The 20,966-nt window shown below is 44.5% G+C and overlaps 1 protein-coding gene and 1 non-coding gene across 2 annotated transcripts in view; both read right to left on the bottom strand.

Moving 5' to 3' along the window:
- The window catches only part of EGLN1 (egl-9 family hypoxia inducible factor 1), a 75,694-nt gene that overhangs the window by 16,399 nt on the left and 38,329 nt on the right, over nt 1–20,966 (bottom strand). The window lies entirely within an intron of this gene.
- LOC115286174 lies at nt 7,889–7,957 on the bottom strand. Its single transcript, XR_003905918.1, has one exon. It is a non-coding gene; the product is annotated as a small nucleolar RNA SNORD35 (small nucleolar RNA).

Raw genomic sequence — 20,966 nt, forward strand, 5'->3', positions numbered from 1 at the left:
GGGGGTAATGGAAGAGGGCAATCTACATGCATTAACATTTTTAATCTCTTAATTGTTAAGCTTCATGATCTAAATAAAGATCTCACCATAAATAAACTTTACGTTTGGGGAGGTAAAATTTTCAAGTCCATGTCATGGCAAAAATTAAACCAGGACTGAAAAACAAGGTTGGACAATAAAGAACAAGGCCAGTATTTCTCTTGGTACAAGCCTCTAGTGCTCACGGGGCAATAAACACCTTACAGAAGATCAGCATTCACTGAAACTCAACTAAGTCCGAGTGGGAAGAGAGGAACGGAAAAGGAGGTCCTGAGAAAGTGTTATGGCAGATCATGGCAGAGTTTATGGGAGAAGTCGTATCTGAACTAAGCTTGAAAAAGAAATCTGTAAGTTGGAAAGTGTGTGCTTCCAACAGAATGAATTACATAAGGGCAGTTTCAACCACGGGAAAATAACAGAGCACGTTTGGTGACAAGGACTGCTCAGATGTGCCACGGCACAGCATTCTTGAGAAGGGGAGGAACCCCGAAGAGGAGAGAGGGGCCAGACTGCGGACAAACCTGAGCACCTTCTTATTCCACAGGGAGAGGAGAGCCAACCTCCTGCACACGGGAGCGACACGATCAGAACACGACAAGGCAAGTGGAAGATGGGTTTGGGCAAGGGGGCAGGGAAAAAATGGACATTGAGAAGACCAGTCAGAACACACAGAAACACGCAGAACTGCGACACACAGAGAAACAGTGTGATGCGGAGAAGGTTCTCTGGGGAAAGTAGAAAAGAGGGAGCAGGGGCTGGGTGCAATGAGAGGAGTCCCGACCAAGAAAAAGGGACAGGACTTGGTAAGGTTTTCACAGACAGAACGGGGGACACGGCTGAACCAAACATGGCTTACGAGGGTCTGTGTCTAGTTGAGATTATCAGACCATGATCAGAAGCAAGGAGCATGGGCTCCAAAGAGACTGGTTCATTTTTTGGACATACTGAGTGTGCCATGCTGATGGGCAATCCAGGCAGAGATGTTCAAAAGGCAGTTGGCAATGCGGGTCTCGAACTCCAAAAAGAGTCATGGCTGGAAATGCAGACTTAGGAGGCCTCTTCACAGGGGCTGAGGCGGTGGGGCTGCCAGAGATCGCCAAGGAAGGGAGTGTAGGAAAGGAGAACAAAGGACAGATTCTTATGGAACAAACTCATTTGGAATAAAAGCCTCTTAAACTTTGCTTTCCTGATCACAGCAAAAACAGTTAAATAACCAGGCAAAGGCTGGCAACTATAAATGATGTATGACTCATTTTTTTTAACTAATTATTCATTGACTAACTGTACACGATAAACACATACTACAGAACAGGACTTATAGGGGGCATTTAGGTTGTTTCCTTCAAATGTTTTAAGAAGTTTCTTGCCATTAATGCATCGCCTCTGTGGCTGAGTCGGTTAAACATGCGACTTTGGCTCAGGTCATGATCGTATGGTTTGTGAATTCAAGCCCTGAGTCAGGCTCTGTGCTGACAGCTCAGCTTTGGATTTTGTGTCTCCCTCTCTCTCTGCTCCTACCCCCACTCGTGCTCTCTCTCTCTCTCTCTCTCTCAAAAATAAACATCAAAAAAAATTTTAAAGGCATTTCTTGCAATTATATTGGGATCAACAACAGATCTGGAGCTCTATCATTGTAAATAAACATTCTCAGTATCTTCCTAAAACTAAACTCCTAGGAGTGAACTTACATGGCTTTAAAAATCTGTTCTTGCCAGAATGTTCTCCAGGATGGTTATGTTAGCATCTGCCCCCACCAGCCCCGCTGGAGTGCACACATCCTCCCTACTCATCTGCCAGTCCTGGCTACTGAAATTTATCCTTTTAAAAGCTGCTCAATTTGATGGGTAAAAATTATATTAGTATTTTAATTGCATATCAATGTGTGAAAGCAAACATTTTTCACATTTTTATTGGCCATTTAATTCTTCTTTTGTTGGCAGCTCACTCGCATCGTGCCCTCGCTTTCCTACCAGGTTGTTATCCTTTGTCTCTGATCTTCTGGAGCTTTTTAGCTACAGCCACATGATGGGACACTGTCAACATTTTTATCGTGCTTCTACAGAATATCTTAATACAGAGTAGTTCTTATTTGTGCATGAAGACAGAATATAACCATATTAATTATTACTATAAACTGAAGTTTTCAGAAGTCCAAAAGACTTTCTGACTATATTCATAGGAATGTCAAAAATGCAGGGAAAAAAGCAAAGATGATAAATAGCATTGTTCCTAATTACTCCCCAAGTGGCTCAGGAATGACGGACTGTTTCACACCACACGTACTACTTTCCTTACTGGGCCCTAATTCTATCCCAAGAGAAAAAAAAAAAACCTTGAATATACATTTAAAAACCAACTTGTCAAAGGGCGATGCTCCCAGCAGGCATGTGATCTGGAGCTGTATCATGATGCAGTCTCACGAACTCGCCGTTTCCCTTTTAGGAGTTGTGAGTTACATTTTATAAATTAGGAATCTACCTGGTGAAGCAGTTTCTATTTGAGCTGCCTAACCCTGCCGCCAGAGCAGAGACCTATAATTTGCTAACCTTGGCTACAATCTCACCGACTCTGCACAACTCTTCCCCTGGGCTCCTAATCAGGGCTCTGTATTTACGCCACTCACCCTCAACCCCCCAGTCCCAACCAACCGCAAACTGGAGGAGAAGGACAGAGCAACCTCTCTCCGTGAGGTGGCTGGGGATCCCAGGCAGGCCTCAGCTTGATCCCCACCCAGGCAGTTGTGGGATTGCATTCGAGCCCATGCAAGGAGGTGTCCTGGGGAACACACATACTCAGACAGCTATGGTAGACTTGTTATGTTATTAATATAACTCCCTGGCAGAGTATGCAATTTAGTGTTAAAAGAAAAATAAGAACAGAACAAAACACCCAGCTGTTCAGCCTTACAAACACCTGGGTCAGCACCTCCCCAGGCCTCTGGAGCAGGCACTGCAGTCGGTGTGGGGACATCGACAGAAGCTTCAATTCCAGAGTCTACAAGAATGTTGTGATTTTACACTATTACTTAAATTATTTCAGCACAGAGTGTACCGCGTATTTATCTTAGGAGACTGGAGGGTATGGGCTGGGCTGGAGGTTCCTGATATTTGCCCTGGAGCAAGGGGTTATTAAAGTTTGCAAAACCACTACTGGACATACACAACCACTGGTTAATGTTGAAAGCTTCTAATAAAAAAAATCTCCCTCTAAGGGCGCCTGGGTGGCTCAGTGGGTTAATTGTCTGACTGCTGATTTTGGCTCAAGTCATGATCTTAATGGTTCCCGAGATTGAGTCCAGTATGGGGCTCTCCACGGACAGCTTCGAGCCTGCCTGGGATTCTCTCTCTCTGCCCCTCCCCCACTCCTGCATGGGCTCACTCTCTCTCAAAATAAATAAACTGAAAAAAAAAAATCTCACTCCAGTAAGATTAAGTCCAGTTTCCTCATCTCAAATCCAGAAGGTATGGCAATTATTAGCATAACTGTTCTCAGAAATGACTGCGGTATTAGAAAAGAGTGGTATCACAGGGGACCACTGCTCTGACAAAAGCACATACCTATAAATCTAACGAGTGCAGTGGCACATACTCTTTGGGATTGTACCTTGGGCCTCTGAATTCCTACTCCTTCTGTGATTAGTTCCCTATAAGGGAATTCTGTTGTCTGATCCCAGCTAGATTAAACTGAATCTTACAACACGATTAGCACTTCTGCCTGGGATACAACTTTCATAAAAGGTACTTGCCACAGTTCCTATTTCTGTGCTTGCTTGCTAATACATTTTTGTATGTGTGGCAGAACTTGGACAGAGTTTGCTTTCATAGTAATGCACCATTGGGAGGTTAGGTTTTGGGAGAGATCTAGAGTGCTCACTTATTTGTGGTCTGCAAACAGAAGCAGTAGCTCTCAAAAAGAACCTAATAGGGGTGCAGGGGTGCCTGGGTGGCTCTGTCAGTTGAGCATCTGACTTGGGCTCAGGTCATGATCTCAGTTCATGAGCTCAAGCCCCACGTTGGGCTCTGTGCTGACAGCTCAGAGCCTGGAGCCTGCTTTGGATTCTGTTGTGTCTCCCTCTCTCTCCGCCCCTCCCCTGCTCATCCTCTGTCTTTTATTGCTCTCATATAGAAATAAATATTAAAGAACCTAATACCCAAATACATGAATTGGCTCCAGATGGGTCACAACAGGGAAACATGATGCAAAAGAGTGTAATAAACACAACAGGCTTATACAAGGTGCCCAGGCAGCAAAGATCATGAGTGCTCTCATGGGAATGGGGATTCAGAAAAGCCTCTGTGGAGAAACTGACCAATGAACAGAATTCTGAAGGCTGAGAGCTGGGGGAGAGTCCCAGTAGAGGAAACAGAACATTACAGAAAGAACTGCTCTGGCCCCTAAGAGAGAGGCACATGGGTGGGCGCTCTGGAAGGCAGAGTGCGTGGTGCAGAGCAGCAGGGGACAGGGCAGAGCAGGCCGGCAGGTATCAGGAAGGCTCTAGCGGACTTGCTGAGGAGCTCTGTTTTATAAGCCAGTGTACCTAAACATGTTCAGGAAGAAAATACACTGTCCAACCATCCACTTGAAATCATGAGTTATCAGGCATAGGATGAGACCCAGGAATGTGGAATTTTCAACCTGCACGCCATAGGATTCTGATTAGCAAATGGCCAAATTCTGAATAAAGAGTAGCCAAACAACCAAATCAGGTCTTGATCTCAGGGCTGTGAGTTCAAGCCCCATGTTGGGCTCTGTGCTAGGAGTGAAGCCTACTTAAAATAAAATAGGGGCACCTAGGTGCCTCAGTCAGTTAAGTGTCTGACTCTTGATTTGGGTTCAGGTCATGATCTTGTGGTTTGTGGGTTTGGGCCCCACACCGGGCTCTGTGTTGACAGTGCAGAGTCTGCTTGGGATTCTCTCTCCCCTCTCTCTCTGCTCTTCCCCTACTCGTGCACGCTCTAAACGAATGAATGAATGAAGATAAAATAAAAGAATGTGATATAGACAGGATTTGGTGGTAGTGAGAGAGAGAGAAACAAAAACTCATTAAAAAAAAACAAAAACAAAAACGGGGCACCTGGGTGGCTCAGTCAGTTGAGCATCTGACTTCAGCTCAGGTCAGGACCTCACGTTCATAGGTTCGAGCCCTGCATCGGGCTCTGTGCTGACAGCTAGCTCAGAGCCTGGAGCCTGTCTTCGGATTCTGTATCTCCCTTTCTCTCTGACCCTCCCCTGCTCATGCTATCTCTCTCTCAAAAAATAAAAACATTAAAAAAAATTTTTTTAATTAAAAAAACCCCAACAACCAAGGCACATAACTGACTCAGTCAGAGGAGCACGTGACTCTTGATTTGGAGTTGTGAGTTTGAGCCCCATTTGGGGGCAGAGTTTACTTAAAGAAAAAAAAAAAAAACAACAAACCGAAAAATGAAAAAACCCACAACTCAAAATATATCGACTATTTGTTCATTCAGCAAATATTTTTGAAGCATCTATTACATGCCAGGCATTGTTCTAGATCCTGGGGATACAACAATGAACAGAAAAAACAATGACCACCTCTGGGTAATATATATTCTAGTCCAGGACAAACTAATTGCATCAGCAACAAGTATAATATACAGTATGTCAGAAGATCAACACTGTGGGGAAAGAAACACTGTGGGGGCTGGGGAACACAATGGTAGGGTCTAATTTGCAAGACGGCTGACAGGTCAACCTCTCGAGAAGCTGACATCTGACAAAATTTTGAGAGATGAGGCAGTGAGCATCCCGTGCACGCCATGCCTGGCATGTCTGAGCAAAGGAGGGTCAGTGTGGCTGGAGAGGAGAGCAAAGCAGAGGGAATGGAAGATGAGAGCAGAGAAATCGGGCTGGGGGCACAAATCACATAGAGCTTTAGAGACCACTGTAAAGACTGAGCAGGGAGGGAAGCCACTAGAGCAAGGATTGGCAAACTACAGCCAACTGCCTGTTCTTGTAAGTAAAGTTTTATTGGGACGCTCATTCGTTTACATCTTGTATGGCTGTTTTCATGTTACAGCAGCAGGTCTGGGTGGCTATGCCGGAGACTCTGTGGTCCAGAAAGCCTGCCTGTTCACCATCTGGCCGGCCCTTTGCAGAAAATGTTTACTGACTCCTGATGGAGAGAATGGGTTGGAGGCTGGCAGAGTGAAAGGCAGAAGACCGGTGAGAAGGCCACTGAACTCCATCAGGTGAGGCATGATGACTACCCGGGCCACTGTGGTTAAGACATGACTGGATGAGTCAGAAGGATTTCCAGAAGACTGACATGGGGTATGGAGGATGACTCGGGGGGGATGTGGGAGATCAGGGGTTTTGTTCCGAACATGTTCAGTCGGGGTATGCACAAGGCACAGTTTAAGGGAGACAGTTCCCGGTCTGTAAGAACTTATATTCCAGTGGAACAAAAAGGAAAACTAATCATTTCAACACAACCAATAACTAAAACGACTAGGCCAGGCACTGAGCATTATTCCGTTGGGAGGGGAAGCTGGGATCAGAGAAAGCTTCCTGAAATACGGGGCTTGAAAGAAGAATATGAATCCAGGCAAAAGAGGTCAGGGAGAATGTTCCAGGAAAAGGAGAGTCACCAAGACCAGAAACAGCATGGCGTGTGTGCACGCATAAACTGCAAGCAAGGGAAAGCCCCAAGCACCAGGCCAGGGGTGTGACAGAGGAGGCTGGACATATGCAAGGACAGTGCTCCTGAATAAGTAAGTTGGACTCTATCTTGCAAGTAATAGGGAGCCACTAAAGAGTTCTGAGCAAGGCAGTGACACAATCAGCTCTGTGAGTTTTCATTCACTCGAGCAGGTGACTGAGAAGCATATTTTTGAAGTACAGCTATGTAGTAAGGAGTCTGCTTTTCTTACCAGAGCTGGTAAACCATGGCTATTTCCGTTTTGGGGTTACTCTACAAAGGAATTTTGGGTTTTTCTTCTTTGTTCTTAATTTGATATTCCTGATGCAGGATCAATGTAACAAGAAAAAGCTGATTTTGTAGAAATTTCCCAAAACGAATGCACTCAAATGAAGTACTTGCAAGTGTTAACTGAGCCTTCACCCTACTCCTTGGAGAGATATTCAGTAATTACTAAAATGCTTATTTTCAGTTTCAGACTTAGACAGGCACAGAGTCGGGACACAGAATTCAGACCCTTAAGAAATCAGTAACTCCAATAATGTGCTGAGTTTTTCAATAATAATAACAATAATAATAATATAACAGCACAACTCCCTCTGTAGGCAGATAACCAAACACTTCTGAAAAGCGTCTGTGGCGTGACTGCCACAGGTCACAGCCTCTGGGGGAGCACAAATCTGCACGGCCTTCTCCTAGGACCTGCAAGGGGCTCATCTCACTGAAGACCTGCAACAGCACCCTGAGTTCTGCGGGGAGGTCACGGTCTCCATTCTCCTAATCAGTCTATTATTGGGCCTTGTGGGAAGCGCCCCAGTGTTTGCTGTGCCTGCCCCTCACGGGCATGGGACGGTGGTTCCTGCAGCCCCAGAAAACAGAGAGGGTCCTGTCTCAAACAGCGTCCGCCTCTATTCTACTTTTATTAACTGGAAGGAGTTTAATGTTCTTTGCTTTCTGCATCATTCTTAGGAAAGCGGCTTGTTTGTAAGTGGCCATACATACACACCCTTGTAATACTTATTTTCTGGGTTTCCCCAATCAGATTTTGGACTCCTGCAGAACAGGAGGGACTTCTTACTAATCTGTACCAACACAGGCGCTCAAACCTCTGTTGAGTAAATCGATCAATGATTAAGGGTACAGAGCAAGGGAAGAATAACTTCAACAACCGTACAGGATTTTTTTTTCCTTCGGGCATCAGCTTTGCCAAGTGGCTTTCACAGTGCCCACGGTGAGCACCTGAAGACATCATCTGCGCTTTAACACAATTTAAACAGAAGTTGGCTTTCACTCTCTTAGGCTAAAATAAAAGCTGACAGAGGTATTATTAGGTTATGGGAAGTAAGCCTGAAGTTCAACAACTTTCCATTTGCACAGGATGATAAAAGTAACATACATACACTGTATGCATGTGCACACGCTGGGTACACAGAGAAAGACAGTTACTAAACTATGCCTACAGACTGGTTTTCATTCAGTACCATATGCCTTTATTTTGGGCCTAGGCACAGCTTATTTTTAAGAACGTTCAAATGGGGGGTGCCTGGCTGGCTCGGTCTGAGAAGCACATAATTTTGTTTTTTTAATTTTTTTAAATGCTTTATTTCTTTTTGAGAGAGAGAGAGAGGCAGCTTGAGCAGGGGAGGGTCAAAGAGAGAGGGAGACACAGAATCTGAAGCAGGCTCCAGGCTCTGAGCTGTCAGCACAGAGCCCGACACAGGGCTCGAACCCATGGACCGTGAGATCATGACCTGAGCCGAAGCCAGATGCTCAACCGACTGAGCCACCCAGGTGCCCCAAGGAGCATGTAATTCTTGATCTAGAGTTTGTGAGTTCAAGCCCCACGTGAGGTATAGAGATTACTTAGATAAAAAAAAAAATTTCTTTTAATGGGGGGGTGGGGAGGGGAACATCCAAGTAGGCGAACCTGGCTGGCTCAGTCAGTAGAGCATGTCACTCTTGATCCCAGGGTTGTGAGCTCAAGCCCCATTTTGGGCTTAGAGCCTACCTTAAAAAAAAAAAAAAAAAAAAGAATGTTCAAGTATGCCTAGTGAATGGTTTAGAAAAAGAATCTAAATAAAACACAAGATTTCCATAACAAATATTAGGAAGTTAAGCTCTGAAAGCCTTTATACCTGGAGTCTTTCAGGCATATTTATTTTCAGTTATTTTCAGTAACTAGCAACCTCTCTCAAACCCTTGCTCCACTGCCCCCTCATCTGTGCCACTCTGCTGCTTCTCCCCTGTTCCTCAGAGCCACCTGCTTCTTTGATCCACAGTTTTCTGCTGGCCCAGGCTGTTTTTATGTCACAATGTTTACTGAACCCTATTAATAACTGATCTACCCTGCTCATCCAATCAACCTTACATGTCAATCTACTGTAGACAAACTGTGATTCAGTACTATGTGTAAATGTGCTGTTGATGAAAGAGGAAGTTTTATTTTGGTTCCAGATGGCAACCAGTGGCTCTAACCAAAGTGTCCCATGGGCCATTAGACAAAATCTGAGGACCACTGCTGTAAGGATAGGAATCTGAAGAGAATGTTGCAAGAAGTCTTAAGCTGAAGTATTAAAAGCTCCCCTTGTGTGTGTAATTTGAGAAAATTTTAAGAAAATTAATGATGAAGAACCAACCAGATGCATCTAAAAGAGTCTAGAAAAAAAAGTCCCCACATATCTGGCTAATATGGTGGTGAAATGTGAGCTTCGCAAACTAGTTAGCTGGCTTCTCTATGAGTCCACACCTAGGCCACTGTCAGTCTGGAAGGGGAGCCTCTAGCTAACCTACATTTTTAACAATGATTCTGAATCGAAGAAACGAAGGGATTTATCAGTGTAACTTAAGCACACACGACAGGAAGACCGCCGGCAATCCCTGAGGAATCACCATATGCTGGTCGTCGTGCCAAGAACTTCACACTCTTCCTCTGAACCTTCAGAGTCCCTGCGAGGCAGGTAATACGCAACAGGGATAAGCCGGTCTGGCCGAATAGATGCCTTAACCGAAACAAGACGAAACAAACCTGGTGGTGCTGGCTGACCATAAATGTGAAGTATTGCTAAACAGCTCTGGCCACATCAAGCTACATTAAACAGTTCAACTGGATTCTGTAGGACTCAGGCCCTACTCATTTCTGGGGATACATGAGAGGAAGGATACTGATAAGCTAAAGTGTTTTGTTTTGTTTTTTAGCTTATTTACTTATTTTGAAATTGGGGTACGGACAGAGGAGGAGGGGAGGAGAGAGAATCCCAAGGATGCTCTACGCTGTCAGCAGAGCTCGACACAAGGTACAAACATGTGAGTGACAAGTGAGATCATGACCCGAGCCAAAACCAAGAGTCAGATGCTTAACCGACTGAGCCACCCAGGTGCCCCTGAAGTATTTTTTTAAAAAAGCAAAAAACGGTGGGGGCAACATTCAGTAAGGAACAGGAGCAGGAAGTGAAAAGCTTCGACCTAAAGACACTCCCGGTGGAATACAGAGACCGAGTTAGACGTGGTGCTTTCCACTCACAAGACAGCTTTTATCTTCCCAAAAGGCTGCATGAAATAAAGGAAGCACACTGAGATTAACAAGACGGGGGGTATGAAGCCAGACTGCTCCTTACACTCCAATTTTGCCCCTTCCCAGGCGGTCATCGCGGACAAGTTATTTAACGTTTTTGGGCCTAACTTCTCTTGTCTGTAAAATGAAAATAACAACAGTACACCTGCATGGCTGATAAATTAGTACATAAAAAAGCGCTTAAAAACACTGCCCGGTGCGCAAGCAGCGTTAACATTAGCTACGACCAATAGTTAAGGGGTGCTGGAGAGGTCCCAAGTCTCCAGGGCGAGGTTTCCTCACTTGAAAAATTAGGATCCTCACTACTTACTCACAGGGCTAGGAGTTACACAAGACAAGTGTTCCGTAAATCTTCAATTCCTTTCTTCTTTCATAAACCCCTCTGGCATAAGCTCTGAGTCTACTATGCACCAGGCACCGGGCTCAGAATAACCTTTTTTGTCTCATACAAGCCTTGCCACAACTATGTAAGAGGCCTGCTTCTAGAACCATCTCTTTACAGACAGGAAACAGGCTCGGAATAGCTAGTTTACATGAGGCCACAGAGCTAAGCCTTCGGCAAGGTCGGAAACCCAGGTTTGGTGTCGCCCAGTGTTGAGCCTCCATTATACATGGCTTTTCATACACATTCCTTCATTTGTACATCTCAGCAACTAACAACATGCCTAGTAAAATGCCTCAAATGTCTTAGATGTTCAAAAAAGGTTTCCTTCATCAAATAAATGAATGCTAGCTGTCTTCACCTCGGTGAGACAGCTGTAAGGGAAGCAGAGGTGTCCCTGCTCCCTGTGCCGCTAAGCGGGGGGAGATCTTGGGTCACATCCTCCAGGCCGGGTTGATTTCTAAGGTACGGAACCTGGACCGCAGTCTTCCATCGTCTGAAGACTGTGTGGCTCCATGTGGCAACATGTCCGATATAGTAGAAACTCTACAATGTCAAAACGGGAAGAGACCATAAAGGGCCTGGCCCAACTCTTTGGACATGGGAGTCCCAAAGGACAAATATCTGGGTTTCCCAATCAATTTGCAAACCTACACTGCTTCTTTTATAATGACACAGAGCAGACATTTCAAACAGGATTAAAAGAAATATTACTAGGATCACCAAGTCCAAATATAATGGAGGCCAAAATTAAATGGTCCTTAATAACTTCTACTTTCTGAAAACTCACTTTATTAGTCACTACAAACACCAGGTTTTACTGCTTAAAGTAAGCATCTCAAATAAAGACACATTAAGATATATCTTTTAATTTTGTGAATACCCACTTCTAATAAATAAACAGGGTAACCTCAGAATAAATTTTTTATAATAACAGCCTTGCACAAGCACTAGCTTTTTTATTTTTTTAAAGCATTTATAGAAATACTGGGTAGGATTCTGAAACTATTGTTACAAAGGCTAAGCAAACAAAACAACAAAAAACTGTCATAGTCTCTGGAGACACACTAAAATGTGAAACTTGAACTAGAATTTATATATTCAAGGATCGTATAAAGTCTTAAAAAAAAGAGTACTGGGGCTAAACATAAAAAAAAAACACTTCTGAAATGAAACTTTAAAAAGCACAAAACGTTTCAAAAGAGAATAAGAATTTTTAAAGAAAAGCAATTTCTACTATAACGCTTAAGGTAAATGTTTCCTAAGTCATACTGTAAGTTATTTCTTAAGCATATTATACAGAACAAATGTCCTAGACCCATCTGATTCAGTATGTTCTCACCCATGATAAATTCCTAACTATAATACACGAAATATGAAAATGAGAAACCTCATGAAGAAAAGGTTACGGGGTAGATACAGGGCAAAGCAACATACAGTAAAATGCTCAAGTGTAGTAAGGTGTGGAGCCGGCAGCCTGGATTCAAACCTCCGCTCCACCGCTTACTATCTCTATGTGGAAATAACAATGTACACCCCCTTTGGGATATAATGAGCACTGGGAACAATGCATATAAAGGACCAGCAGTACACCTGGTACTCCGTAAACATCCAACAAATGTGAGCTACAGCATCACTGCGGATACGCTCCTCAAATGCTGGCGCAGGCCATCCCTGCCCGTGTGCCACATCTCCTTTTGTTTTCCCAGTTCCCATTCCCTCCGTTCCCTTGGGCAACCCTGATCTGTTATCCTCGATCCTGTGTGGGTGAAGTGTTTACTCCCTCTCTCCAGGGTGAGCCGGTGGCTCAAGCCTGGTCAGAGCCTGGTTCAGAAATGGGCATGTGGCCCAAGCCATTTGGAGGCAATGGGACTAAACTCCAGGATTTTATTTGGAGCCTTCTGGTAAAAAGAAGCTCTCTTCCTATGTGTATCTCTAGGATGTAAAGCTAAGACTTTTGGGGCCAACTTGCTGTCACATGAAGAAAGCTTAACAACAGAGTAACAGAAGAGCCGAGAGAGCAAGTTTTGACAATATTTGTGCCCTCGGTTCCAACTATACCAGAATGTCGTTCACTAGGTCCATAGTTATGGAGACCAATAACTTTCTTCTTTGGTTTGCTCAAGCCCATTTAAGGGGTATTTCATTTTTGACATTTTATCTGAGACCTGCCACATCTGGTACCAATCACCTCCCAGAAGCTGTTGACCCAGGGTGTAGCCGAAGTGCAGTGAAGGGCATAGATTTGAAATCAGCCACATCCGGTTTCCAATCCTGGTCATCCCACTCACTAGCCACGTGAACCATGGGTAATCTGTTTAAGCCTACTTCCTCACCCGTGATGCAGTCTGATCCCTGCCTCGAAGAGTTGAAAAGAAGGGTGCCTGGCTGGCTCGGTCAGAAGAGCATGCGACTCCTGATCTTGAGATCATGCACTGGAGCCCCAGGTTGGGTACAGGGATCACTTAAAAATAAATCAATAAAATGGCAAAAGAAAAAAACGGCTGATGAGGGGACAAATGTGACAATGTCTATAAAGCAGCTCAGCCTTCCACCTGACAGGGAGTAAACAGTCAGTAGAAGCTCTTATTACATCGCTGATCCTCAAACCCATCTCCATATCTGACCTGAGTCCCAGGTCTTTTTTCTAGCGGGCTAGCCCCCAGCCTCAAAGGTAACGCTGCCAAGCTCACCTTACCCCGTCTCCCCGCCACGCCATCACTCCTCTGCACCTCCAAAACAACTCTTACTGGAGATCAATTCTTCACCGAGTAGTATGTTCTAAGTGGTCTCTAATCCCAGAGTCCTGGTTTACCCAATCGATCACGGAGTGCCGCTAAGTCTCTGTACCCTGATGGGAAAGAGAACTTCTCTTCCAGGTGGATGAGGACAAGGGCCGGACCCCTCCGACTCCAGGATGTGCGACCTTATCACGGACTTTTCAGGGAGACCTCCAATCCTCTTACCCTTCCTGTTCCTCATCTTTTCCTTGTGGCTGCATGTCTTTCTACATCCAGGATAGGTTTCTTGCAAACCCTCTTCATTTCTTCCTTAACCTCATCCTGCAAATGAGCAATTTAAACGACTCCAATCTTTGCAGCTCCTAGGCCCCCCGCAGGCTGTCTCCCCTGTTATTTCAACCCCAGCTTTTTCATTCACTAGATGGAGATGAGTCCTATTTATCTGAGGTAATTAGGCAACCTGGTAGAAACTTCCTCAGCTTCTTACTCCCACATTGCTCAAAGCATCTGAATCGAAATCTAAAAGCCCACCACCTCATTTGCCTTAACCAGAATGGCTGGCGTGTACAAGATCATGTATGGTGGTGGGTAAGTAGAAGAGGTGTTCTTTCTCCTACATACAGCAGTCCTGCCTCCCACAGTGCTCCGGAAACTTCCACATGTATACACGTTCACCTGGGGATCTTATTAAAATCCATATTCTGATCCAAGAGGTCTCAAGCTGGGGCCTGAGATTCTGCATTTCTCCCAACAAACAGTGCTGCTGATTTGGAGCAACATTTAGAAAAATAAGGTAGGACGCTTGGGTGGCTCAGTCAGTTAAGTGTCTGACTTTGGTTCACAGAATGTTCTGGCAGCTCATGAGTTCAAGCCCCACACTGGGCGCTCTATGCTGACAGCTCAGAGCCTGGAGCCTGCTTCGGATTCTGGGTTTCCCTTTCTCTCAGCCCCTCCCCTACTCATGCTCTGTCTCTGTCTGTCTGTCTGTCTGTCTGTCTGTCTCTCTCTCTCTCTCTCTCTCTCTCTCTCTCAAAAAGAAACATTATAAAAATAATAAATGTTAAAAAAGCAAGGCCTATACCCATCTGGGTCGCTCAGTCGGTTGAGCATCCGACATTGGCTCAGGTCATGAACGCTCAAGTGGGGGAGTTCGAGCCCTGCATCGGGCTCAGAGCTGTCAGCACAGAGCCTGGAGCCTGCTTCAGATTCTGTGTCTCCTTCTCTCTGTCCCTTCCCCACCCCCCTCTCAAAAATAAACATAAAAAAAAAAAGCAAGGTCTAGATCCATCTTATTTCATCTTCTCAGAGAGACTTTTTACTCCCAGTTAATGCCTTTATCCCTGTATCTTCACATCTGCTTCTCTATCAACTACTCCTCCCCCCCCATGTAACATCCATCTCTGGGACTTCAAACCTTCCTCTGCTCCTCCATTAGCTACCACGCAATGTTTTTAACTGCTTGGCTCCACAGGTAAGTTTCTGTGAAAAACCGTTTATGTCAGTGCTTCTCAAACTATCTTGGTTTACAGAGTAATTAAGGTCTCAGTAATTTTTTCATGGCACTTCTAAGCCAAAAGAAATATCTTATTAGTTCTCTTTATTAAGTAATATAGGCCAAACCACTTGGCAAGCATTTAAGTCCTAACAGTTTTGCACCTCTGGAGCCCTGCATAACTTTTGCAACCTTGGAATCAGACTGGACAGACAGCTTCATTACCTCATTTCCTGTTTCACATTTATTTTTAGGTAGGACTTACTTTTTTATCTGAGCAAGCACTGAACATCCAGCTTCCAAAGGCATGGCATCAACAAAAGGAATATAGTGATTTAATACTGTAGCATCCAAGAGACGTTGCTGCATTTCTCGAGATTTAAAAACATTCCATGGCACCCTTGCAGTCTGCCCAGGGGTGCCCTGGCAGGCAGGTGGGGAAATGTGGGTCCCAGCAGTCCTTGGAATAGCAGCATTCCCTTGCCTGGGAGGGAACCTGGAGATCTACCCCAAGCTCACTGACTAGACTACTTGAACAAGATCTCCAAGTGACCGAGACAACACTAAAGTGTGAGAAGGCTGATCTACAGTACTTGGCTACATCTTCCTCTTCCCTGTTTTGTTTGTTCGTTTGTATTTAGAGAGAGAAAATGACTAGGAGCAGGAGCAGATTTGCAAGCAGGGGAGGGGGAGAGGGAGAGAGGAAATCTTAAGCAGGCTCTACAGTCAGCAGGGAGCCTGAGGTGGGGCTTGATTTCACCCCCAGGGATCACAACCTGAGTGGCGGCCTTGCAGCGGTATCAAGAGTTAGAAGCTCAAGCGACTGAGCCACCCAGGCGCCCCTTGCCTCCATCTCACTGCTTTCTGACTTGTCTCAACTCCAGTGAAACCGCCATAGGCAAAGTCCCAGATTACACTCACCCCCTTTTAAATGCATTTATTTTGAGAGACATTGAGAGAATGCCAGTGGGGGAGGGGCAGAGAGCGAGGGAGAATCCCAAGCAGGCTCCACGGAGTCAGTGCAGAGAGCCTGAGGTGGGGCTCAAACCCACAAAACTGCAAGATCATGACCTGAGCCTTAGAAGTCAGCCGCTTAACTGAGCCACCCAGGAGCACCCCCCTCACCCCGCCCTCCTCCTCTTTTAATAAAAGCAATACACATCTTTCAGTTCTGATCCTAAGGAAGCCTCTCTGCTGTGTTTGATCCTACTGACCTTCTAGTGCCTCTATTCTTTCTTGGTTTCTAAAAGTCTTCTGGTTTTCTTCTATTTCTGACAATAGTACCCTGCCCCCTCCTCTACCAATGCAGAGTTTTGTTTTCCCCTGAGGCTTCTGTAATTAGCATCACTCTTGCTAGGTAACACTCCTTCCTCAGGGACTGCACTCAATCTTGTGGTTTTGGCTATTGTCTATACGCCTATTGCCACAGTCCAGAAGGCTCTCTGGAGTCTTAGGCCTCTGAAACCAATTTCTAGGAGCAGTATGCAGACAAAGGAGGCTGCAGAATGCCGAGAACACTTTACCTGCCATTGCTCCCTGGCCTGACGGTTGCTCTCCTTCGATATCCTTTCCTTTGCCAAATGCTATCCTTGTTCAGCCAATCTCCCTAGAAAAACTGAGAAATCACCCTTGGCTCATCCTACTCCATGTCCCTTCCCCTCTACACAATCAATCCACCATGCACCCTTGCTTTGTCTCTGTGATCTGTCTGAATTTCTCCATCCTTGTTACCTCTACCTTAAAAGAGGTCCTTCTCTTTTGCTTTGATTCCTAGAACATTGCCCTAAACTGGTCTCCCTGCCTCCAGGATGGCCACCTCCTGCCCCAAGCCCAAGTTAGCTTTCTAAAATTAAAATCTGGGATCACTGCCTCCCTCTAAATCCTACAATGGCTCCAATACCCAGCAGCACTTTTCAAACTTTTCCAACAAACTGCAGGAAAGTTTGAGATCCAGATCTAAGAAGCTCATTATAAATGAGACACTTGTTACTAGACTCAGTTTCATCTTAAATAGTCATTTCAATTTTACATTCTAGTCCCTGTGTAGCTACTTATGTTATTAAGAGAATCTTTTAGGGGCACCTGGGTGGCTCAGTCGGTTAAGTATCCGACTTCAGCTCAGGTCATAATCTTGTAATTCGTGAGTTCAAGCCCTGCGTCAGGTTTTGTGCTGACAGCTCAGAGCCTGGAGCCTGTTTCAGATCCTATGTCTCCCTCTCTCTCTGCCCCTCCACTGCTTGTGCTCTGTCTCTCTCCCTCTCAAAAATAAACATTAAAAAATTTTTTTAAACAGTAAAAAAAATAATTAAAACAAATAAAAGAATCTTTTAGGGGTGCCTGGGTGGCTTTAGTGTCTGACTCTTGATCTCAGCTCTGGTCTTGATCTCAAGGTCATGAGTTAAAGCCCCATGCTGGGCTCTGTGCTGGGTGGGAGGCCTACTTCAAAACAAAACAAAACAAAACAAAACAAAACAAAACAAAACAAAAGAACTTTTAAATTACTTACCAATTAAACTACTTACATTTTTCCACAGGATAAATAAGTAAAAGTGACACTCAAGAAGACACACTGGTTACCTGAAGTTTCAAGTGTCCTTTGGCACAATGCCACTATGCCTAACAGGCTGGCAAACTACGGTGTACAGCCAAACCTGGCCCATCACCTGTTTTGTAAGTAAAATTTTACTGGAACACAGGCAAATTCGACCATTTCTGTATTGTCCATAGCTCTTTTCAAATGACCACAGCAGAGCTGAGGGGTGCAAGAGAGATCATATAGCCCACAAAGCCTAAAAAATTTACCATCTGGCCCTTGGGGAAAGCCTACTGACCCCTGCATTTGACGGTGACTGTTAAGGCCAGGACCGGGTTTTATTTATATGAGTCCCAGCAGAGGTCTAGAGAAAGTACTAGTACTTAACTTAAGGAATTAGAATACTGCCAGGAAGAGTTCCAAGGGCTCAGAGGGGTGTGCCCACAAGGTTGATACCGAATGCCCCAAAGCCCTAAGGAAGAGATGTTCCTTCATCACCCAGTGTAATCTGAAAGGCTGAGATGAGGTAGGGGAGAAAAAGAAGCCTACTACACAGGTTAAAACAGGCCCATCGAACCCGAAGTTGCCTTCCCAAAGAACTTCCATATAGAACAGCACTGCATCACTAACATGTGTCTGGTAGCATCTAAGAAAGAGTTAGAAACATCATTTAAAGCAAAGGCTATGAAAATTAGTTATTTCTGGAACTTCTGCAATTGCATCATATTTTTCTTCTCCAAATGATGAGAAGCAAAACTATACTTAAAACCAAAATATTTTAGTGAAGAGTAAGAAAGCAGGGCACTAGGAAAACTGTCCAACCTTGCAGTCAGTATTAAAAAAGAGAATCATTTGAAGAAATACTGTACAGAGCGGTAATTAGGGAGGTAGGGAAGAAAATTAAGAGTGCTTAATCTAGGACCTTAACCAACAAGAGAGCCATGGCAGGTCCTAGCACCAGGAGGTGGTTCCATTTGCTAAAATAAGGAATGCATGATGAGAGGTAGAGGAAAATGAAGCCAAAAGGAGCCCACGTAACAGCAGATCTTACATACTATGCTAAGGAATTCAGACTCCATTTTTCAAGCTACTGAATGCCTGAAGTCATGTAAACAAGCCCAGATAACAATCTGAGCTATCATTCAGGACAAGAGTCAGCAAACTCTGGTCTGTGGAACAAATCTAGCCCACCACCTGTTTTCTAAAATAAAGTTTTATTGGAATACAGCCACATTCATTGATTTACATATTGTCCTAGGCTGCTTTCCAGATAGAACAGCAGAGCGGAGCAGTTCCAACAAAGACTGTATGGACCACAAAGCCTAAAATACCTATTTATTTAGCCCTTTCGGGGAAAATCAGCTGATTTCCTACCTTAAGAAGATGACTCTGATAAGGGAAAATGAATGGAAAAAACAGATTAGGAAGGACAAGGAATAACTGAGGTGGGAAGAGGACATTCATGGCCACTGAGAAAAAAACTCGCAAACAAGGTAACGAGCATCTAAACTACAGCAGTGAGGACAACAAGCCAAATCCGGGCTGAGTCTCAGTGTGGGTAAGAACGGAGCCTATGTGGAGAGGAGCCAGAGACAGACTGAACAGGACCGCAAATCAATTCAAGGCTAAGCAGTACTGTGACTGGGAGGACGTCAGTAATTTTATTTTTTAATGATTTTTAAAAATTTGTTTATTTGTTTTAAGATATAGACAGTGCAAGTAGGGGAGGGGCAGAGAGAGAGGGAGGGAGAGAGAATCCCAAGCAGGCTTCATGCTGCCAGTGCAGAGCCCAATGTGGGGCTTGAACCCATGAAGCCACAAGATCATGACTTGAACTGAAACCAAGAATTGGACGCTTAACAGACTGAGCCGCCCAGATAGCCCCAGGTCGTGAATTTTAAAACAGAACAAGGATAAGGGAAGATGAAAGTTTCTGAGGGATTAGCTGACCTCAGATATAAAAACCGTAGACTCTCAATAAGACATACAGAAAGCACACCTTCACAGTGCGGAAAGGAAAGCCACCTATAGAAGAAACAACATTATGGAGCCACAGTTCAGTGGCGACACCCGAAGGTACAAAACTGAGTGAGAGCGAGTGGGTGAGACAAGCTACAAACAGCGGCAGGAGCGGCAGAGCCCATGGACTCGGCAACGACATGTGTCAGACCCTGTACTGGGCACTGGCTTCTCTCATTCTCTCAACGATACTGCAAGACAGACATGACCCCAGTTTTACAGATCAGAAACCTGAGCTTGGAGAGGATGCAGGCTGAAGTCTGAGGTCACACAGCTAGGATCTGGCAGGGGAAGAGCTGAAACCCAGGTCTGTTTGATACCAAAGCCAGTGGCCAATCTCCCTATTACAGGTGAAGAGAAAAATGTTGACACCAAATCAGAGGGAAATACCCACATTTCATGAGAAGGAAGCTAGCAGAAGACTGCTCCAAGAGATTACAGAAAGCCAGGGCCGTGCAGCATGTCAGCCAAAGGAAAAGGAAGGCAGTGCCTCCCATCAGCAATTCTGCTGGCTTACATACAATGTGTCAGGTACAATGCGTTAGTACATAAGCTCATTTAATGCTCTCCCCGGATCACTGCATAAGTACTATTGTTTCCCAGAAACAAATGTGAAAAATAGGCAGGTAACTTGCTAGCATCACACAACTAGCCAATAGCAGAGCGAGGCTCTGAATCCAGCCATTCTGATTCTGGGCCCCACACTCCCAACCAATACACCACACGAAGTTTGGGGTCAAATGCTACAGGGTAGCTAAGGAGAAAAAAGGTGGAAGAGAGAAAGGGACAGGTCTTCTTCTAAGAGGGGAATAATAACTTACAAAAGATTAGTTTCAGAACAGTGCCTGAAGGCTCATGTCATATTATGAAAAAGGTTAAGAATAAGTAAATGATGAACAACTAAAGGTAAATGGTATCATCTACCACTTGTAGGAGCCATGAGGGTGGGGGTGAGAGAATATCAAGTTATGAGATTAATGCAATTAAGACAATGTAAACCTGTTATTTTAGTTAATAAAAGATCTTTTTTCTTTGCAAATCGTTGGGTTAACAAGTGTTTAGAATAGCTACTCAATAATTGTCCTTTGGGTATCTGATATATTGGATGTCAAATTTTTAAGATCCCTTATTGATTAAGAGTATGTCCTATACTATTTTTCTCAGACCCAAATGTGAATTAGAATCTCTGCGAAGTTCTAAGAAGTTGTCTGGCCTTCACTCTGGATTCAAAATCTCTGATTCAGGAGATGTACAGTGGGCCCCTGACATTAACATGATTCTGTTTTTGTTTTTTTTTTTAAAGTTTTATTTATTTTTCATACAGAGAGAGACAGAACATGAGAAGGGGAAGGGTAGAGACAGACACACAGGCTCTGAGCTGTCAGCACGGAGCCAGATGCGGGGCTCGAACCTACGAACGTGAGATCATTCCCTGAGCTGAAGTCGGAGGCTTAACCGAGGGAGCCACCCAGCACCCCTACATTAACATGATTGTGGTGCGAAACTTACACACCTGAAACTACAACAC

The sequence above is a fragment of the Suricata suricatta genome, chromosome 2 (genome assembly GCF_006229205.1).
Source record: "Suricata suricatta isolate VVHF042 chromosome 2, meerkat_22Aug2017_6uvM2_HiC, whole genome shotgun sequence".
Lineage (NCBI taxonomy): Eukaryota > Metazoa > Chordata > Mammalia > Carnivora > Herpestidae > Suricata > Suricata suricatta.